The 22,154-nt window shown below is 44.1% G+C and overlaps 1 long non-coding RNA gene across 3 annotated transcripts; it reads right to left on the bottom strand.

Moving 5' to 3' along the window:
• Nucleotides 1-301: 301 nt before the first annotated feature.
• LOC123802266 (uncharacterized) lies at nt 302-21,847 on the bottom strand. Of its 3 annotated transcripts, XR_015722396.1 has the most exons (7): nt 21,719-21,806; nt 14,584-16,696; nt 10,157-10,369; nt 7,052-7,354; nt 3,937-4,116; nt 2,979-3,463; nt 302-699 (listed from the first exon to the last, which is right to left on the bottom strand). It is a non-coding gene; the product is annotated as an uncharacterized LOC123802266 (long non-coding RNA). The 3 variants fall into 3 exon arrangements; XR_015722397.1 differs by having other exon boundaries at nt 2,979-4,116; nt 14,584-16,200; nt 21,719-21,847; XR_015722395.1 differs by having other exon boundaries at nt 2,979-4,116; nt 14,584-15,130; nt 21,719-21,836.
• Nucleotides 21,848-22,154: the final 307 nt, after the last annotated feature.

The raw sequence follows: 22,154 nt of genomic DNA, 5'->3' as shown, positions 1-22,154 counted from the left end.
GGATATTCAAGGTTAATAAGCACAACCTTAGGGGCGCCTGGGTGGCTCCGCTGGTTCTTGATTTGGGCTCAGGTCACGATCTTGGGGTTGTGAGATTGAGCCCCGCATCAGGCTACGTGCTGGGCCTGGGGCCTGCTTAGAGGTCTTTCTCTGCCCCTCCCCCCAAGTCTCTCCCTCTCTAAAAAAAAATAAATAATAATGATAATAATAATCACAGCCTTAGCCCATCTCAGAACAGAAGTATATCAACCAACTTTTTTTTTTTTAAAGATTTTATTTATTTATTTGACAGAGAGCCAGCCAGCGAGAGAGGGAACACAAGCAGGGGGAGTGGGAGAGGAAGAAGCAGACTCATAGAGGAGGAGCCTGATGTGGGGCTCGATCCCATAACGCCGGGATCACGCCCTGAGCCGAAGGCAGACGCTTAACCGCTGTGCCACCCAGGTGCCCCTATAAACCAACTTTTTAAGATTCCAAGTGAAACACAAAACAAATGAAAACTTCCACGTAAAACTCCCACGGATGGTCGCGTGCATGAGTCGGTTAAGATGTGGTCAGGCAATAAAACAGAGGAATGTGCCCATGACTTCTCCTGGGGCTTCTGGTTCCCTGATGTTCTCTAGCATAGGTTCTGCATGGCGTTGGTTGAGGTGGCTCCTTCTATTCCCAGGCTTTCCAGGACAGTGTTGAAGAGAGAGACTGCGAAAGCGGGAGAGCGAGCCTGAATTTTGAAAACTCAGCACTAGATGGCATCACATATTTGCCAAGCCACTCAAGGAACCGGTTTTTCTATGTTCAGAACTCATCTCTAACTAATAAAATGCCATGCAATTTTTGGTGCAGTATTTTTTTTTAACTTGTTGGTATCCTGTTGTGACTATTTTTCAACGATCATTCTATAATCAGCAACATTTAAGCCTGAAACAGATGCATGAGAAGGCTGTGAGAGCCTGGTGCAGAAATTCGATCTCCAGGTATGTGGCCTGGCCAAAAAGCAGCTCTCCGTAAACCACGGTTATCAAATTTCTGCCCAACCCACTTTCCTATGCAGACTTCAAAGGCTGAGAGCAGAAGGACGCATACACACAAAAGACGAAACAGAATTCAGTTCCGAGTAACACCATTCAGTGTTCAAAGAGTTTGCGACATTTCCGAGGTTGAGTCTGTGCCTTTCCGACAATAGAAGAACGTCAGGTTTTAATTGGGTCACGATAAGATACATGGGTTATTGCTCTTGTGTTTTCTCCCCCCCCTCCCCCCACAGACCTTCCTGAATGGCGAATTTCAAGTGCATGAGTCAAGTCCAAAGACATGAGTCTCTAGTGGCCAACCGGACTTGGCCCCTGGCATTGACTTTGGGTGCTAAGAATGATACTCACCAAATCACTGAGCAGCGAAAACTATAACTCTTCGAGTCTCTTGCACGAGCCCAAATGCTCTGCAAGCTAAAAACAGTAATAGCTAACATTTACTGAGCACCTACTGCATGCCTGGCAATGTGTTAAGTCCTCTGAATGCATGTTTCATCCCCCAAGAAGCCTTTGAAGAAGGTACTATTAATACCACACCCATTTTATGGTACATGAAGGGAGACTTAGGTACATAAACTCCCAACGTCACACAGCTCGGAAGTAGTAGTTCTGGGTTCAAACCCAGGTTTAATTAACTGCTGCGTTATGCCACCCCTCCGAGACCAATAAACTGCCAAGACATTTTTTAAAATTCTTCATGGCATTTTCCTGTGATTCCTCAAGGGAGGTTTATGGGGGCTGAAGGGCAGGGCTGACCTGGGAGTGTTTCTACCGTCTGTCTGCTGTGTGGCCTCCGAGGGGCGCAATCACGACGCCCTTTATAAAGACTGTTAGGGCACCTTCGGTAAGTTGTTTCCATGCAGCTGGGAAATGGCATCTTCACCGCTGGAACGTGGGGCGCCTTATGCATGCACGTGTGTCACGTGATGCCAATGTGACATCAGAAGTGAGACACCACACTTAAGTAATGGAGTGCCGGATGTCTCTCCGTATATCTAGAGAGAGAGCGCGTGCGTGCACCTTACACTTCTCAGAACACTTCCTCTCACTCCTCACCTGGTTCTCACAACCCAGCTGTGAGGTAGAAAGAGAGGTATTATTATTTCCACGTGACATACCAGGTAACAGCTTTGCGCGTGCCATCAGTGTGGTCACCCAGGGCTCCACACTCCAAGGGCCCAGCACTTGGGGTTCAGTTAATTCCCAACTGAAATTGTGGCTCATGTGATCTTTGAATTTTTGCTTTATAAAGGAAGTCCGGCAGGCAGTGTGACAACGTGAGCCAGGGTCGGAGTGTCAGCTCACCCAGAGTCCTGCCCTCTACTGGCTCCTGGCCCCGGGTCCTTGGCCACCACCCCTCGCTACAGCCGCCCTCCACCATGCCTGGTGAGGACATGGAAAGGGCCGGGGTAGGACCCAGGGGATCTGTGTTCACCCTGCAAAGATCCCTGTGCCTGAGGGAATGAGATATTAAAGGGAAAATACAAAGCACCGTGACAGGCTGAGAGAGAGAGACGACAGAAGAAAGGAAACAGCTTTCTTCGCCCTGCTTTTGGAACAAGAGGCCCCCACATTTTTGTTTTGCACCTAGCCCTGGCTCTCTGAGCTGCTCGAGGTTCCAAAAGCCAAGCAGAACCAGACGGGCCTCCAAACTGCTGGCCTACTCTGCTTTCCACTGCAACAGGCTGGGAGAGAGCTGTTGTCTCCCCAAGCCGCTGTCTCCGACGGGGCACTTAACAACCTGATTCAAGGGCGCCTGGCTGGCGCAGACGTTCAGCATCTGCCTTCGGCTCAGGGCGTGATCCCGGCGTTCTGGGATCGAGCCGCGCATCAGGCTCCTCCACTGGGAGTCTGCTTCTTCCTCTCCCACTCCCCTTGCTTGTGTTCCCTCTCTCGCTGGCTGTCTCTCTGTGTCAAATAAATAAATAAAATCTTTAAAAAAAAGACCTGATTCAGTTTAAAAATGTATTTGTGCGCGTCTAGAATGGACGTTTCCCACGACAGGGCTCTTAGCCCGGTTTCGTCACTGCTGTCTCCCACGTGCCTGCAGCCCATAGTTGGCGCTCAAAAAGCCGTTTATTGAATAAAGGAATGCGTTACTGTTCGCCACTCTGTCTATGGGGAGGTGTTCTCCGGAAGGCGAGGCCTGCATCTTTGCTCCTGTTCTTCTTGGAACTAAGCACGAGGCCGAGCTCTGCGGAGGAACCAGGTTCATTCTTGCCAGTGGATCAGTTGGTCATCTGGGCAAAGAGGCAAAAGTCAGGGGCGCCTGGGTGGCTCAGTTGTTAAGCATCTGCCTTTGGCTCAGGGCGTGATCCCGGCGTTCTGGGATCGAGCCCCACATCAGGCTTCTCTGCTGGGAGCCTGCTTCTTCCTCTCCCACTCCCCCTGCTTGTCTCTCTCTCACTGGCTGTCTCTCTCATTGGCTGTCTCTGTGTCAAATAAATAAATAAAATCTTAAAAAAAAAATTAAAAGAGGCAAAAGTCAGCAATCCTTTTCTCCAGTCAAGTCTCACTCGCTGTGATCCCATAGCTGCCAAGGGCCCCAGAGAAAGCGGACCCCCGGGAGCGTGGTCCACGTGCTCACTGATGAATGGCCACGGAATAAGTGGCCGGGGGTGGGGGTGGGGGGAAGCTCCCAAGAAGGCACATGAATTGCTGGCCTTCCCTCTGCGTCTGTCTGGCCAAGTTCCTATTTGCCTTGGGTGGAGGACTCGGGGGCCCGGCGCACCCAGCCACGTGAGGCCCCGAGCACAGCGGCCCCGGCAGGAAGGCAGGAAGTGGCAGTGGTGAGCCACGGGAGTTCCAGTCTGCAGCGTTTCACAGATTTCACAGAACGTGGACGCAGCCTCTCTAAAGGGCTGACCACAGAGCCAGCGAGGCTTGCGCACTTTGCCCGGCTTACCTGAAATCTTGTGCCTGGAGGCCGGTGACGCACGAGGAGTTTCAGCAAGAACGTCTGGTGGGCAAGCCACCTGGCCGACTAATCCGTTTCCACTGGAATACACTCAGTTACATGGAGCTGTCAGAATAAAGCCTTCATGATGCCACGCCCAACTTCGTAGGGAAATCGGTTTCCCCACCACTGGGGAAAGAGACGTTCCTTACTTACTCTTGCAAGAGAGACGTTCAAGAACCATGCTGATGGCATTGAGGTGTCTAAAGACTTACCTGTTTTCAAAACGAGAACGTTGCCATCAATTGTCCTCCATATTCACAAAGGGCAAAACAGAAGGAAATAGGTAAACATTTTAGAAAAGAGACTTTGAGTAAATTGAGCAGGAGCTTTTTAACGTAAAGATGACTAATCTATGAAACAGGCTTCCGAGAAAATTATAAAACCTCCCTCACCTTTAGACACACAGGCAAGGTACTTGCATATTCACTCAACACACATTTAACAAGCCCCTAACAAGTGCATCGCGCTGAGCTGGGTGCTAGGGCAGACATAAAAGAAATGCAAAATAGGGACAAAAGGACAGATGGAACTCGATGTGACACGGTGGCAACAGCAATCACGCCGTCACTTAGCATACATGTGAGAGCCTGCCCTGCGGGAAGGTCTGCGAGACTCTAGAGCGGCTTCCGAAGTCAAGTAAGAGTCCCGCTTGGAGGCATAAGGGGGACTAGAAATCCGGAAGCCCTCCTGCAACAAAACCTAAACATTTTAGATAAAAGAAGAGTTCAAAATTTTCAATGCATGGAGAAGCTTGTAAGAAACTAAAGGAGCTTCTGCAAGAACGAGGTGGAAGCCCAAGTTCAGGGAAGCAAGCCAACCATGCCTCGGGCTGATCCAGCCTAATCTCCAAACGGCCTCGCTTAGTGACGCAGGAAACAAGCCTTGGGCGCCACTGAAAAGGCATTAGCTCAGTGAACACTCACCATAACCCGAATACACACACAGCACAGACCCGATGGTGACCGATGGTGACTACGCTTACCGTGATGGGCTCTGAGTGATGAATAGAATCGTCGAATACCATGTTGTGCACCCAGAACTAATATAACATGTGTGTCAACTGTACTTCTAAAAAAGTCTCCACTTGTGGCTTTTCTAGGCTGTGCACACCCTACTGACATGAAGTCTGATCAGTGGCTATGAATTCTCAGGAAGGGTCTTAAAACCATATCCTGGAGCCGATGCAGAAATAGACCTCGTCTCCCTCTCCCTCTACCCCTCCCCACCGTGTGCTGTCTCGAGCATGGGCTCGCTCTCTCTCTCAAATAAATAAATACATAAATACGTAAATAAATAAATATATCTCGAAAAAGAAACCAACAAACAAAAAACTAAAAGACCTTAAAGGAAGCCAGAGAGAAAAGGCAGATTATGTACAAAGGAACGAAAATAAAATGAACAGCTGTTTCCCAAAGGCAAAAGGAGAAGTCAGGAAACTGCCCGAGGATATCTTCAGTATTAATGCTGCAAGAGAGTGACTATCAGCTCAGAACTGCCTGCCCAGGGAAATTATCTTTCAAGAAAAAAGAGTAAGATGAAGACATTTTTAGAAAAAAAAAAAAAAAAAAACAACAATTGAGTATGATTACCATGAACAGACCCTCTAAAAGAAACTCTTCAATAGACTTTAAGACAAAAGGTACGATCACAGAGAGAAGGTCTGAGATATGAGAGTTTTGCGAGTAAAGTGTAGGAAAATTATGTGGGGAAATCGAAATAATATGAGGCAATATAATTTTCTTTTTTTTTTAAAGATTTTATTTATTTATTCGACAGATAGAGACAGCCAGCGAGAGAGGGAACACAAGCAGGAGGAGTGGGAGAGGAAGAAGCAGGCTCATAGCGGAAGAGCCTGATGTGGGGCTCGATCCCAGAACGCCGGGATCGCGCCCTGAGCCGAAGGCAGACGCTTAACCGCTGTGCCACCCAGGCGCCCCGAGGCAATATAATTTTCAATATGTGAAGTTCAAAATGACTGAATGGCATTAGCATGGGAAGTAGGAGTAAAGAGATTGGTGCTAAAGCATTCTCAGATTCTTTGATTTGGGAGGAGAATAAAGTGTATTAACTAACTTTGGGTTTTGTAAAGCAAGCATGTTAAATCCTCAAAGGCACCCAACAAAAAAACAGGTAACTTATCAATGGAGGGGAGAGATGAATGGAAAAAGGCCCCACTCCACGTGGCTGAGTCTCAAAAAGCATAATTCTGGGCCAAACCGAGTTCACGCAGAAGTTGATTTATATAAAGTTAAAAAATAAACACAATCAGATCATCCACTTATTGTTGAGGGATACATGAAAAGTGGTAGAATTATAAAGAAAGACGAAGAAATGATTAACAAAATCAGGACGACCTAGCTTTGGGAAAGGAATGTGAAGAGATATTTGGGAATGTTTATTTCTTAACTTGGGGTAAAACACGTATGTTCTTTTCTTAGGTTTAGTGTATTAGTATCATTATTTAAAGTGTACCTCGGCGGAGCGCCTGGGTGGCACAGCGGTTAAGCCTCTGCCTTCGGCTCAGGGCGTGATCCCGGCATTACGGGATCGAGCCCCATATCAGGCTCTTCCGCTATGAGCCTGCTTCTTCCTCTCCCACTCCCCCTGCTTGTGTTCCCTCTCTCGCTGGCTGTCTCTCTCTCTGTCGAATAAATAAATAAAATCTTTAAAAAAAATAAATAAATAAAGTGTACCTCGGCATTATAGAGCTGGTTCCCAAAGTTGGAATGTGTTCCTACTTAAATCAGCTTGCCATTGCTGAGAAACACAGCACGCCAAGACTCAGTGGTTTTGAACAAGAATCATTTATAATTGTTCACGCATCAGCTGATTCTCTGGGGCTTGGCTAATCTGGGCTGGGTTTGACAAGGGAAGAGAAATAAACATGCTCTGTTGCTTGGGAGCAACTGTAAAGTCAGATGGCAACAGTTATTAATAAAGAGAGAAGTGAAAACCCGAGGTCAATAATGTACCATGTCACAGCTCTTAGGAAATTAAGAAGTTCAGTAACTCAACACATTTATTTCCTTCTATATTGGGGTAAAACTCACAGCACACCTACCATCTTGGTTAAGTACGCAATTCAGTGGTAGTAAGCACACCGATATTGTGTGCAACCGTCACCACCGTCCATCTCCAGGACTCCTTTCATCTTGAACAAGTGAAACTCTCTGCCCATTGAACAATAGTTCCTCAGGGCGCCTGGGCGGCTCAGTCGGTTAAGCATCTGCCTTCGGCTCACGTCATGCTCCCAGGGTCCCGGGATCGAGCCCCATATTGGGCTCCCTGCTCTGTGCGGAGTCTGCTTCTCCCTCCGCTGCTTCCCCCTGCTTGTGTTCTCTCTTTCCAAGTAAATAAATAAAATCTTAAAAACAGAAACAAAAAACAATCATTCCTCAGTCTCTGGAGACCACCATTCTACTTTCTGTCTTAACAAATTGGATGCTCTAGGTCCCTCCTATAAGTGAAATCATATGCTTGGGTTTTTTTGTTTTTTGGGTTTTTTTTTTTTTTTTTGGTTTTTTTTTTTTTTTTGGTGACTGCCTCATTTCACTTAGCATAACGTCCTCAAGACTCATATTGTTGTACAGTGTATCAGAATTTACTTCATTTTTAAGGCCGAGCAATATTCTCTTCTATGTACATGCTACGTTTTGTTTATCCATTCATCCACAGATGGAGAGTACGGTGGCCTCTGCCTTTTGTCTATTGTGAATAAGGCTGCTATGATTAAGAGTGTACAAATATTTTTGCAGGTCCCTGATTTTATTTCTTTGGGGCGTGTACCCAGAAGTGGAATGGCTGTATCAGATAGTAATTCTATTTTTAATTTTTGGAGGAATCACCATTTTGTTTCACATTGTAGCCACACTATAGTGTATTGCCACTAAGAGTACACAAAGGTTCCAATTCCCCCCCATGCTCGCGACACTTGTTGCTTTCTGGTTGCTGGGTTGTTTTTTTTTAATTGTTCCATCATAATGAGTATGACGGGGTATGTCACAGTGGTTGTAATTTGCTTTTATTCAACGATTAGTGGTTTTGAGCGTTTTTTCATGTGTTTATTGGCCATTTTATATTTTCTTTGGAGAAATGTCTATTCAAATCCTCTGTACATTTTAAAATCAGGTTTTGGTGGGGAGTTGTTGTTGAATGCTTAGAGTTCTTTATATATTCTGGATATGAATCCTTAAGCAGGTAAGTAATTTCCAAATATTTTCTCCCATTCTGTGAGTTGTCTTTTCACTGTTTTGATTATGTTCTTTGATGCACAGAAGTTTTTAATTATAATGTAGTTACCTTATCTATTTTTTTCTTTTGTTGCCTATCCTTTACGTGTCATATCAAAAAAAAAAATATTGCCAAATCTAATGCTGTGATTTGGTAATAATTTTGTTTTGATCTAAGCTTTTCCATTGTTTTCTCCTAAGAGATTTATAGTTTTAATTCTCATGTTTAGGTCTCACATTTAGGTCTTTAATTTTTCTATATGGTGCAAAGGTCCAATTTTATTCTTCTGAATGCAGATATCCAGTTTTCCCAACATCGTTTTTCGAAAAGACTGTCTTTTCACCCATCGAATGGTCTTGGCATCCTTGTCAAAAGTAATTTTACCATATGTGAGGCCTTATTTCTAAGATCTCTATCCTAGCCCATCGATCTATATACCTTTCTGTAAGCCAACGCCAAACTATTCTGAGTACTGTATTTTGGTAGTAAATTTTGAAATCCGATCCAACTCTGCTGTTCTTTTCAAGACTGTTTTGCTATTCTTGAGATTACATATAAAGTCTAGGGCAGATCTTTCTATTTCTGCAAAAATACCATTAAGACTTTGACAGGGATTACATTGAAGATGTAGGTTGCTTTGGGTAGTATTGACATCTTAGCAATATTTAGTCTTCTGATTCATGAATATAGGATGTCTTTCCATATACTGGTATCTTTAATTTCTTTCAGCAATAGTTTGTAGTTTTTAGTATACAAGCATTTTGCCTCCTTGGTTAAGTTAATTACTAGGTATTTTATTCTTTTTGATGCTGTCGTAAATGAAATTGTTTTCTTAATTTCCTTTTCGATGTGTTCGTTGACACTTGATACACTTACTTCCTTTTTTAAACATGGTTACTTAAACATATGCCCAAGTGGGTCATTCATTCATTTACCAATTATTTCGTGAGTACAAAGAAGTTAACATTGAAAGTAGATATATTGTATAGTCATAGTGCCCTTAAAGAAAAGTAATCAATAATTAGGTATGTTACCACAAAGAAAATTCGGGCCCCAAAATTTTACAGGCAAGTTTTACCAATTATCCAATTATTCAAGGATTCGAGAAGTTGAATGATCGAATTCTTTTTTTTTTTTTAAGATTTTATTTATTTATTTGACAGAGAGAGAGACAGCCAGCGAGAGAGGGAACACAAGCAGGGGGAGTGGGAGAGGAAGAAGCAGGCTCATAGCGGAAGAGCCTGATGTGGGGCTCGATCCCCTAACGCCGGGATCACGCCCTGAGCCAAAGGCAGACGCTTAACCGCTGTGCCACCCAGGCGCCCCGAATGAACGAATTCTTTAAGAGGATATAAAGTCAGGAAAACTTCCCAACATAGTCTACGAGGTTAGTAGAACCTCATTATTACCAAATCACATAAAGAGAGTATGAGAAGGAAAATATGACTCCTGAACACAGATGCAAATGTGTATATAAAATATGTGCAAAATGAATCCAAGAACGTGTTTTAAAAGCACACCATGGCCACTTAATTTATTCCAGGAATGCAGCAAGATGGGTTAATTTTAGAAACACTCATGTATTTCACCCCAAGTACATCAAAAGAGAGAATTTATGTTTATCCCATAAAAAAGCATTTGATCTTATAAAAACATTTGATAAAATTCACCAGCAATGCATTAAAAAAAAAGTCTAAGCAATATATTAGGACCCTGCACACTCCAATGGGGTAATTTGAGAAGAATTTAATGATTTGCAATGGCAAGGGCACAATGAAGGAAAACCAGTTGAGATGTTGTATCTTTTAGGTCAAGTTCCCTTAAAAGGCTTGAGACAGGAGTTCAGTGGGTATATTTATTTACGGTGTTCTCAGGAGAAAGGGAGTGAGGGAAGCAGGATACGGCCAGAAAAGAAGCGAGAAACAATGTGATTTACCTGGAGCCTAGCTTCGGTCTGATTCCATAGGAAGGTCTGCAGCATCGCATGCACCAGAATTGGTCCCACCTTTCGGCAGCCTAGGGAGCCAGCCTTTTGTGCCTCTGTTTTACTCAGTCCTTGGTTACGGACTACTGCAGCAGGGGGAGGTGGGAGGGAGAGTTCATTACATCCCTGGCAAGGCAGCTTCTCTAAGGCCAAAAGTAATTCTACCTGTTAAGGACACAGCATCACACAGTGGTCATTGGTTGAAGGTATATAATGAGTCCTGCAGCATAGTAATCTAGCCTCACAGAGTTTCCACCCCAAGTTGGCACCTTAGCTGCCCCTTCAAGAGACTATTCTGTCATCCTCTTGGGCTAGCCACTTCTGAATGCACAGAATACAGTAGGACCTAAAGTCATGTGCCTATCATCTGTGCCTATCATCACACCTTTGGCTATAAAATGAATCCCTTAGTCCAAGACAATGCTAAAAGGAATCTCAGATCTACAGATCAGACCTTCTGTGAAACCTTGGGTAGTGGTTCTGGCCAAAGTTCCATAGGCAAGAAAGGCAACACCATGCCTCAAACACATGACAGTCCCAGTCAGGGTGAAGTATTGTCTTTTCTGGGATTAGAGGTTGATTAATCAACGTGCCACCAGTGACTGGTGGCCTCTTCAGAGGCCAGTCATATATTAGAAGCTCAGCACTCGTCTCTGTCTCTGTGAATGAATGGCAGGTCAGACACTCACCAGTGCTAGTGGCTGGGTCTGCCCTGGTGAGACGGAGTCCATGCTACTGTACATGCAGCCTGCATCTCTCCACCATCTCTACTCTGAGCCCATTACACCACACTATTATGTCGAGGACAGGAACTAGTTGGCACCTATTGGCCAAGTCATCCTGTCCACGTGGGAGTTTATTGTCTCTTCTACGGTGGATGCTCTTTGAAGCATGAACAAGTGAGACACAAACTCTCACACTTGGTGTCCCCAGGAAGCATCCACCCTGGCCCGCACCCCCCAGTGAATGCCACAGGTGTGACCTGAGAAGGAGATGTTTGGACCAGCCCTTGAAAGAACAAGTATTTTTGAATTGCAATGATCAATAATAAACATAGTTCTTAGAAAAAATTTTAATTGATAGATAACATCAAACTTACATGTGCCTCTGGACTTTATCTCAATCCCAGATGTACTATGTCCATTTTACAGAGGATTTCTGCTGGCCTTCCCGACCTTAAGACTCGATGGGTCTCATCATGCCCAACTCGGGCTGGAAAGTTTCGGCTTCATGATCATTTGGTGTCACATTATTAGACCCTGTCTTTACCAGGACCCAGAAGCACAGCAGACCTGCTTTCCAAATGAGTTTAATGTCCTCTTCTCTAGATAGCATGTTCTTGCTCCAGAATCTTAGGAACATTTGACCCCATACTAATACTTGCTAGAGGTTCCAAAAGATGTTTTAACTGTGACAGATTTCTAGTACACCAAAGATCTAAGTCATATGACCTGCTACGGATTATTTTCTGTAGCTGGACTTTATTCAAAACCAGCATCATTCCACACATCATATGGGTCAGAACAGGATGTTCAAACATGGAAAACACTGACTCTAAATTTGAAGCGAGCGACCAAGCCTTGTGCTTCCTCTGAGACGTAGGAAGTGCAAGGCACAACAGGTGTCCTTAACTTTAGAATGAATGTCCTGCATTGTTCTGGACCATGAACCACTGCAAACTGCACCAATATGCAGGTCCTTAAGTTTTGTAGGGTTTTTCTTCTACCCTCTGGAACACATACGCCTTACCAAAGCATTCAAAATATCTCCCACCTCTTGCTCATGTGTTTAACATGATGTCATCAAAATAATGAACCAAAGAGATTTTCTGTGGAATGTCCAAATGGTCCTGGTCCCTTGTGATGGAAAGCAGAGGAATTAATATAGCCCTAAGGCAAGACCATGAATGAATGCGTCTTGTTCATTCTTAAGTGAACGCAAAGTATTTCTGATCCTATTTTCCAGTAACTATCAGGAAGGACGCATTTGCCAGATCAATAACTGCACACCTGTTAATCTGCTTCCATAAAGATGCCACATCTGGCCCAACAACTGCAATTGGGACTTAAACTTGGTAAAGTTTGCAGGAGGTCACTGTCCTCCATCATAATCCATCGATTTTTTGTGGGGACTAGACTGGCAACATAAAGGATATGATGAGGACCACTATGCCTGCATTCTCTGTCTCTGAGGATGACACTGATCACCATCCCCTTCATGATTTTAGGGGATGCAAATTGGCTTTTTCTGCTACAATAGCTCTTACTCTAAAAATCAAGATACAGGTGTGAGAGTTCCAAATACTACTAGGTACGTTCACTCCAATCACGCATTCAGGAATCCAGGAAGTAGCCATTGGGTGAGTCTGTGCACTTCGTGGACCCACTGTGAGATGGACCTGGGCTAGGACTCCCTTTACCACCTAATCTCAATGTGCCCCTACTCTAACACAGGTCCAGGATGGCAGCAACCAGCTCAAATTGGCCCTCTAGCCAGTAGTCTTCAAAAGATGTGAGCATACCACTTTCCTCAGTATAGGGTTAGCCAAGTAGAGGCTTTGGGGGAAGGACCAGGGATATCACTACTTTAGGCAGTTACCATGATGCTTCAGGATCCTTTATGGTGATGTGGCCTCTCCATCAGCCGATGAATTCTAAGTTTAAGGGCATTTCAAGTCTAGAAACAGAGCAAGAGGCCCTGACTTTCCATTGTGGTGACTGATCTCAGCCTTCTGTCCACCTGTTTTTGAGGCCCTTTGATTTTATATATCGAATAACACCCATCCCTCTTGTGCTAAGACCTACATACTCTATTAGCCCTCTTTATAGGCCCCTGTGGAGGAGGGCCATTCCAACTCTGCCCATTGTAATGACCAGAATGTCCATTCTGGTCATCATACTCACCTGTCTTCTGAGAGTTGAATGCTGCCACCTGGCATCACCTTGGCTCCAAGAAATCCCAATTCTGGAACAATATCTCCTCCCATCCACCCTGGCCCAAGGAGATAACCTCCATTGAGCTTCTCCGCAATGTCCATGCTCCCCTAACCAGTACATTCCTTATTATCTTGGTAAACAGGGAGTCCTCCAGGGGCCTCCCAAGGAACGGTATCAGCTGGTGGTTTCCCTGTCTTAAACAGCAAATCCACAGCAGCAGGCCCACCTCTCCGGGCCTTTTCTGGTCCCTTCCTTCACATTCTCTCTGTCAATTTGCATGACCCAACCCTTTTCCTGAGCAAAACCATCCAGCCAAGTCTTTGTTCTTGGGTCCTCACCAGCGTTTTCACTACTCCGTAACAGGAGAGTTTCTTTGTATTGACAAACACTCTCTTTTCCACACTTACACGGATCCACCTTGATCCTGCCCCTGCAAGAACTCTTGCACCAGTGCACCAAGCAACATGAAAAGAATGTTCATAGCAACATTGGTAAAAAATCAAAAAGGCCAGAGACAACCCAGTTGTCCCTTAATGGGAGAATAGATCAAGAAATAACAGTATTTTCTTATAATGAAATACGAACCATTACCAGACCAATAATGAAAATGAACAAACTACGGGTACATCAATATGAATGAGTCCCCCAAAATTTTAAAAACAAATTGCTGAAGAATACACTCAGTATGACATTGTTTTCATAAAGTTCAAAATTAAGCAAAAGAAATAATGCTTAGGGACTCATACACGCATAATAAAAACTAGAAGCAAAGCAAGGAAATTCAGGAAGGCAGTTATCTCTGGGTGGAGGGCAGGACATGGGGCCAGAGAGGAGCACACAGGTTGTTTAATAATATCAATCCCACTAATAACATGTGTGTTCAATTGTATTTTATGCAATCTAATTTTTAATTAGTTCATAATTTTTAAATAAAAAATAAAACTAATTAGACACAATCCTTCACCCGAAGCTGTTCCCAGTCTAGGAGGAGAAGTCAGACGTATAAAAATAAACCCGAATACAAAATGTATAAGAAAATTGCATCAGCGGTTAAGGAGGGCACGTATTGCATGGTGCACTGGGTGTTATACACAACTAATGAATCATCGAGCCTTACATCGAAAACCGGGGATGTACTGTATGGTGACTAACATAATATAATAAAAAATCATTATAAAAAAAAAAAGAAAATTGCATCAGCGGAAAAAATAGCTAATTATAACTGGGAAGATCAGGAAAAGCTGGTGACATTTGAGATGAGCTTTGAGGAGATTTCGAAGAAGTAGAGAGAGAGAAGAAAGTTCCATCCAGGGCTCGAGCATATTATCATATTCCCTGCAGAGGATGCTGGGAAATGAGGGAGATAGTCTATGAGTCCATCTCTTTGCTATTCCTCCACCCCACCCCTTAGAACAACTTCTACCACATCCAGGGTGTACTCACCTTTCTCCAGTGAAATAGAAAGAGCACAGCTTTTGAGCATAAAAATGATTTGAATTATAGTTCCACCGTTCGCCAACTCTTGGCTGTACCTCCGTCTTCTGTGTAAAATGGAAACGTCATAGTTACCAAAGAGTGATTTCAAGGGATGAAAATGTGGGTGAATGTTAGCTCCTTATTCTCCAGTGGCTTGATTTTTGTCTTTGGTTTGACTTTATCTTTAAATTCCAGGTAGAACAGATATTGTTTCCTTGGCCTCAGAGAGCAGGTGGCCTCAAAGCCAACCCAGCCATGACGTATAGCACAGGAGGAAAGTTACTTGACTTCCCTGAGCCTTAGTCTCCTCCCTTGAAAAGCGAGAGGAAGACTGAATCCGGGGTCGATATATAGATTTCATCTCACTTGCCATCCACGGGCAGGGGCTGCCTGGCTTGAGCAAGGAAGGTTTCCGAATCTGCCTTTCGCCTCTGTGGGTGTGAAAAGTCTCGGCCAGTTCGTGTCTGATCAATGGGCCATGAGCAAGGGAGGCAGTCTGTCCTCTTTTAAATGCCTGTGAAGTCAGAGGCAAAGTAAAACAGCTCGTCAGCCAGGCAGACAGTCTCAATAATGAAGGTTATGATGAATTCCCTGCTCACCCAGCACTTTTTTCATTTAAGAAAACAAGTCAATGTATGGTTTAGGCTGATTTCATTCCTAAAATGAATGTTGCAAAAAGCTGAGTGTACTTTTAGGAAACGTCCCCTTTTAAAGAGTTCATATCTATGGTGACATCATGCAGAGGCTTCCAGATGGAGAGGAATCTTTTCTGGAGGAAAGTTCTGACCTTTAAAGAGGGGTATTAAGTAGCCCGTCCTCATTGCAACCAGGTCTTTGGGTTCCAGCTTTGATAATCGATGCCCATAACACTTAGATGTGAAACTCTGATTTGGTATATGAGTCACCATAGGCCAGCTTGGGGCAGGGGAATACCCTGTCCACCAGAGAGAAACCTCACTATGGCATGGGTGGGGGGGGAGCGGTGAGTCAGACCACAGCTACTCCTGAGAATCTCCGAGCTGATGTTTCCCCCACTTATCTCAAGTAACTGAGGGGCTTTTTCCTTTAAAACAAAAAAAGGGACACACCAAATGGGATTTCAGAAGCTAATTTCCAAATCGTTCCATTCCAAATTGCTTTGAAGGAATCTTTTGTTTCTTTGTATTAACTTTTTTTTATTATGGGACATTTTTAAATGATATAGAATCAGAGAAAATAATAAAACAAACTGCCATGTATGGATCACTCAACTTCAACAGTTATGAATTCACAGACCATCTCTTTTTATCTCTACCCCCACCTGCTGCCCCACCCCATCCTCTGGGTTATTTCGGAGTAAATCCACATATATCATTTTACCAGCAAATTCGATGGGGTCCTTATACTGTGCTTCACAAGTTGAAAATGTTAGGACTGGGGCGCCTGGGTGGCTCAGTCGGTTAAGCGTCTGTCTTCCGCTTGGGTCATGATCCCGGGGTCCTGGGATCGAGTCCTGCATCAGGCTCTCTGCTCAGCGGGAGCCTGCTTCTCCCTCTGCCTGCTCTGCCTGCTGCTCCCCTGCTTGTGTTCTTGCTCTTTCTCTCTCTGTCAAATCGATAAATAAAATCTTTAAAAAGAAGAAAACAAAAAAGTTCTGGCCATGCAAGCCAGCTCTGTCAACATTAGTATGGCATCTGTTACCAGTTCCTCTTACAGACCAGACTGCAACTGGCCCTGGGTCACAGGGGTAGTGAGTGACAGAGCCAAGTTTAAGCCCATGTCAGTCCAGCTCAAACCAGAAGATAAATTATTTAAACTCAGAGCCCTTATCTGATTGCAACCAATACTTTTCCAAGCACCTAGTCTGTTCACAATAAAGCATTTACACATGAATAGGGCCTTGCAATGTACAAAGCCATTGAAGCTTCCAGACGGCCCTTGATTAACTATGACTCTGCATATGTTATGAAGTAATAAACTGAAGTTCCGAACAGCCAACTCAATCGCTCGAACATTTGCTGGTAAGACGTCTCCAACTCTGGCTTCAAGGACAAGTCTCCTTCCAATACGAGTTCTGTGTCGCTATCAGCAAAAGTAAAGCCTGGAAGAGTAAAAACCACTGTACAAATGTAAGTTACATGTCTCCCTCTCTCCCAGAAAAAGATCTACCAAAGAGAACAAATGAACGGTGAGCCGGGTTTCCTGAAGGAGAGAAAACAGTATCAACTCCTGAACTCCCTGCAAATGACGTCAAGTATCTAAAGGACTCCTCTTGCAGATGACTGTAGCCGCAATTCATACTGTGGTCATCAGCTGAAGTCTGAGCAGATGAGATGTGCTCTAGAGAAAATGAGAGCCCCGTAGGAAACTCTGAATTACTGCAAACCACTCCTCTCCAGCTCGGCCCTACCCCACCCCAAGCCGCGGCGCCTGGCCCATCCCGTGGGAGGAATGGGTTTGTTTGGTTGCTAGACATGACACAAAGCCACATGGGGAACATCTGTCTGAGAGCAGCCTCAAGAGGGAAGAAAAAATGCGATAGATAAAGGAATCTCAAGAGGCTACAGAAAAAAAAAAATGAGTACTGAAATTACATTTCCTGCAGTTTCAGGGAAAACATGTGCTGTCGTCATTCTGTGAAACATCCACTATTCTGCTTGTGGGCAGGGAGTTCGAGGAGAAGGCTGTGGAGTTCCTGCCACCTTCACTCCTGCGAACTCACAAAACCGCCCATCCGAGTCTTACACTGTGAAGACTCTCGAGCAGAATATTTAAGTCACCCTTTGCACAAAGTGCTCTTTCTGCACACGGAAAAGCAACGTGTGTATTAATGTTTTCAGCCTCCCCTAAGGAAAACATGTTTACTTCACTTCTGCTGCTTAAGCTGTGTTTCTTGAATTACTTTTGCCTGAAATACTTAAAATATATTTCTAAACAATCAGATCTCTGCTACACGCACATTCTAAAGCAATTACAGATTTAGTATGTTCTAGGGAGTTATTCCCTATATTGTAGATTAACCAAAAAGAGTCCTTTGAAAAGTCATGGTTATTTTTAAAAACAAGAGCTAAATATTCAGTCAGCTTGCTGAGTGTCTTTGGCTATGATTTTTAACTTTTTTTTTAAATTTTGACCTAGCTTTTCCCCAGATATAAGCCAGAAAAATCTGCTTGGAGATACTTTCAAAGCTACAGTAAGATCGGGGCGCCTGGGTGGCACAGCGGTTCAGCGTTTGCCTTTGACTCAGGGCGTGATCCTGGCGTTATGGGATCGAGCCCCGCATCAGGCTCCTCCGCTGGGAGCCTGCTTCTTCCTCTCCTACTCCCCCTGCTTGTGTTCCCTCTCTCGCTGGCTGTCTATCTCTGTCAAATAAATAAATAAAATCTTTAAAAAAAAAAAAAAAAGAGCTACAGTAAGATCACCAATGCCAAGGAGGCAGATTAAACATAGTTTCTCCTATGAGAAGGGTCTAAGTTAAGATGTGGATCTTCCAGGAAGAGACAACGGGGTGGGTGGGGGAATCAAAGCCAACCCATTGCTGGAAAGTCTACAATGATAATGAATCTTGTGTATGACTGGCATGAGCCTGCTTGCATCATTGACTTTTGCTTCTAGTCCTGCTGGTTTCCTTAAAATGAAATGTCTAAGCTATCCCTATCTCACTCCCACCCCCAAAAAGCCAATAAACTAAATTTCAGTTTTATTGTTCCTCTTATTCCCTAGAATCAAATCAGACATTTTTTTTCTCACTTGAGCTTAGCAAACACTTGCTTGCTGCTGTGTTCTGGGTCTCCTGAGCGCTGGAACCCCCTGGGGACCTCTTGTCTGGTGGAGGTACGAAGGGTCAATAAAACTTTAATTGAGGATTTGGAGTTTAGATTCTATCCTGAAGTTGTTTTTTTTTTTATGGTGGAAAATTATATTTCGATTTAGCGAGCTGGACTCAGTTTACATGATGCCATTTTGTTGGCAACATTCGAAGTATCACAGTTAAGAGCCAGTTGAACTTCTTCTGCCTCTCAGGCCTGATCAGGGTGTTGACCTTGGCCACGGCAATGTCACAGAGCTTCCTCACAGCCCGTTTAATGTGGTGCTTGTTGGCCTTGACGTGCACAGTGAACACAAGAGTGGTGTTGTCTTCTATTTTCTTCATGGCTGACTAGCTAGTCGGGGGGAGCTTGATGATTGCACTGTGGTCAAAGTTCTTTCTTCTGGGGGTGCTCTTCTAAGGATATTTGGGCTGCCTTCGGAGATGCAGTGTCTTGGGCCATCAGAGTGTAGGTGATGTGCGGATCTTGTGTTTGTGACGGGGGACGCCTCTCAGCACTGTTTTCCTAGCCTTCAAAGCTTTTGTCTTGGCTTTGGTTGGAGGGGGGCAGGAGTTTCCTTCACCTTCAGCCCATCTGCAGGAAAGCTATCTTGATGTTTCGATGCTGCAGACCACAAATTTATTTTTTAAATACACTCTTAAGTAACAATCTAGATCTTGTTTGTTTTGAAGAACATTAATGACGAAACAAAAACACACATAGACCAGATGTACCCCTGCTCCAAAGGAACCAGAATAAATTTTCCAACCACATCTCCTTAAATCCCCAAACAAGGGAACGAATGAGTGACCTGGTATCCTCATTTTCCATGTGAGAGTCTGATGATCCAAGTTCCTCAGAGAGTGAAGTCAACTTCTAAAGCCATACCTCTCTGTAAAACTGGCTCTTCACCAAAGTGTAGACCACTACACCCTCTACGCACTGAGTTTTGCGTACTTTACACGTCTGGGCAACCTAACACCATGCACATAGACTATTAGAGTGACATCTGTCTGGTCTTACAAATACAAACAAGAGGGGCGCCTGGGTGGCTCAGTTGTTAAGCGTCTGCCTTCGGCTCAGGGCATGATCCTGACCACACTCCAAGGTTCCAAGGCAAGAAGGACTCAGTGAAGACGCATGAAGTGTTGAGACCCTGACCACACTCGGCTCCCAGAGGCTGACAGCCAGACTTAAATCACTGGGATCTGGGATCTGGGATCAAGCCCCACATTGGGCTCCTCTGCTGGGAGCCTGCTTCTTCCTCTCCCACTCCCCCTGCTTGTGTTCCCTCTCTCGCTGGCTGTCTCTCTCACTGTCATATAAATAAATAAAATCTTTAAAAAAAAATACAAACAAGAACAGATGGCATATGACGAAAGAAGGAATATGGAACTTTTGCTTTTTCAGAGCCATTAAGAAGGATTCCAGGCTGAGTAAATTGTTATGAATAGTTATTTGCTGAGTTATCTGTGTGTTCAGCTAATGCTGAACATAAGGAGTCATCGTTTAGTGGCAGAGCATGGATAATAAATACAGCATAGTCTATGTACTATAAATCAGTAGTTCTCCACCTTAACACCAAATGCCTCCTTTACTATCGTGAAATGGACTTGATAGAAAATAAAACCTAGACACATATCAAAAAAAGTTAATGTATAAAGATTTGGGGGACTTAAGAGAAGTTACAGAGTTATGCTATTATAACAAAGGAGAGATTAATTGTGCTGGAGGAGTCCTTTACTGACTTCCATTTGAAGATGGTGAGCTGGGCACACGTTTCAGCCTCCATGTTCTCCTGAAGCTCCACTGATATAATAGAAAGGAGTTTTCAAAGCATAAACCATAAAGACCAAAACAAATGGGGGGGATTAGAAAATTATATGGTAACAGACTTGGCAGAAAACAAATTGAACACTAGCCCAATATTGGGAAAAGTCAAAAAAGAACCTGATATAAATGGTAGACCTCCAGAATGCTGAAGAAATGGCATCATCTGGTACTTCCAGAAAGACTAAACACCAGAGAGTTTGTTAAAAGTCTGTTTAAGTAGCAGTAAAATCTCCGTATCTACTTACTCCCTTACTTCTGAGACTGTCCCTTCCTGCCTGATGCAAGCCTGGAGTTGTATTCTCTGGAAAGGGTAGAACAGAGGTCATTTGGGCTGGGGGAAACCAAGCATCATTGAAGGGGATGCTTAGGTTCCAAGGAAAAGAAGGACTCAGTGAAGACGCATGAAGTGTTGAGACCCTGACCACACTCGGCTCCCAGAGGCTGACAGCCAGACTTTAATCACTCAGACAGTAGACCACCCAATCCAAAATCCACTTCAAAAGGAAAGATCTAGAGATACAAATACTGGTACAGAAATGAGTTTTTCTCAGTGGAACAGCATATCCGGATCATGCTAAAGTTCACCCCATTGTTAAAAACCATGCCCAGATGCCCAGCCCAGCCACTCGGCTCTGAGCGCACGACTGCTAACTATGACTGGACAGCGAAGGAGTGGCAGACATTTGAAGAAGCCTCTTAATAGGAAAAAGAGAGGTCAAAGCAAATGAATCAACAATAAAAACATAAAGGAGAAAGAGAAGAAAACTTAAAAAGAAACTACCATCAATTTCTTCAGAATAAAATAAGACAAGATATTCTCTCCATGAAGTCAGAACAATGTTTTCAAAGACGTTTTTCTAAGAACGAGGTGCTTTAAAATTCAAATGAAATCAGAGGGAAAAAATGTTTAATCTCTGGAAAGTTTTGAAGTTAAAATTGAGGAAATATCGGGGCGCCTGGGTGGCACAGCGGTTAAGCGTCTGCCTTCGGCTCGGGGCGTGATCCCAGCATTACGGGATCGAGCCCCACATCAGGCTCCTCTGCTATGAGCCTGCTTCTTCCTCTCCCACTCCCCCTGCTTGTGCTCCCTCTCTTGCTGGTTGTCTCTATCTCTGTCGAATAAATAAATAAAATCTTTAAAAAAAATTGAGGAAATATCCCAGAAATTAAAAAAGAAAAATAGAAGGAAACACACACACACACACACACACACACACACACGAAAATTGTAGCATCTAATGAAGAGTCCAGAAGAGCCAACTGAAAAAATGAATAGGACAATAGCATTAAAGAACTTATGCATCCACAATTCCCAAATCTGAAAATTCATTTCCAAATTAAGAGTCTGGAGTCCAGAATCATGTGCTAAGACACACTGTCATGAACTTTCAGAACAATGCAGTCAAGGGTCAGGAATCTGCATGACTTGGAAGTTGTCAAGAACCATATTAGAAGGGAGAATAAAATAGAAAAAAAAATACCTGCAACATGTTGAAGGGAAACCATTTCTTATCTAGGCTTCTATACTCAGCCAGCTGTCAGTTAAGCATGGGAGTAGAATCAAGACATTTTCCAAAATACAGGTTCTTACAACTTTGCCTCCCATGCACTGTCTCTCAGGAAGCTATGAGGAAAGTCCTCTAATGAAATCAGTTAAGAAACGTACTGATGGTAGGAAACCTCTTGATGGTGAAAGGTACTCTCAAGATCTCCAGCCTCACCTCGTGGCTCTGTGGGGCAGTAGGCACAACGTTGAGCAGAGGACCTAGAGATCAACCAGTCTGGGATGACGTGGGTGAGCCCCTCAGCGCTTCCCTTCAGGAGGGCACCTGCTGGAAAAGGAATAGTCAGGGACAGCCTCCAGCTGCCATGCTGGGCTGTGGGCTCTCACCACTCTGCTCCCAGGCAACACTTGAG

The sequence above is a fragment of the Ursus americanus genome, chromosome 31 (genome assembly GCF_024610735.1).
Source record: "Ursus americanus isolate L20-20 chromosome 31, mUrsAme1.1.p, whole genome shotgun sequence".
Classification (NCBI taxonomy): Eukaryota; Metazoa; Chordata; class Mammalia; order Carnivora; family Ursidae; genus Ursus; species Ursus americanus.
This window is presented reverse-complemented; position numbering and strand designations above follow the sequence as displayed.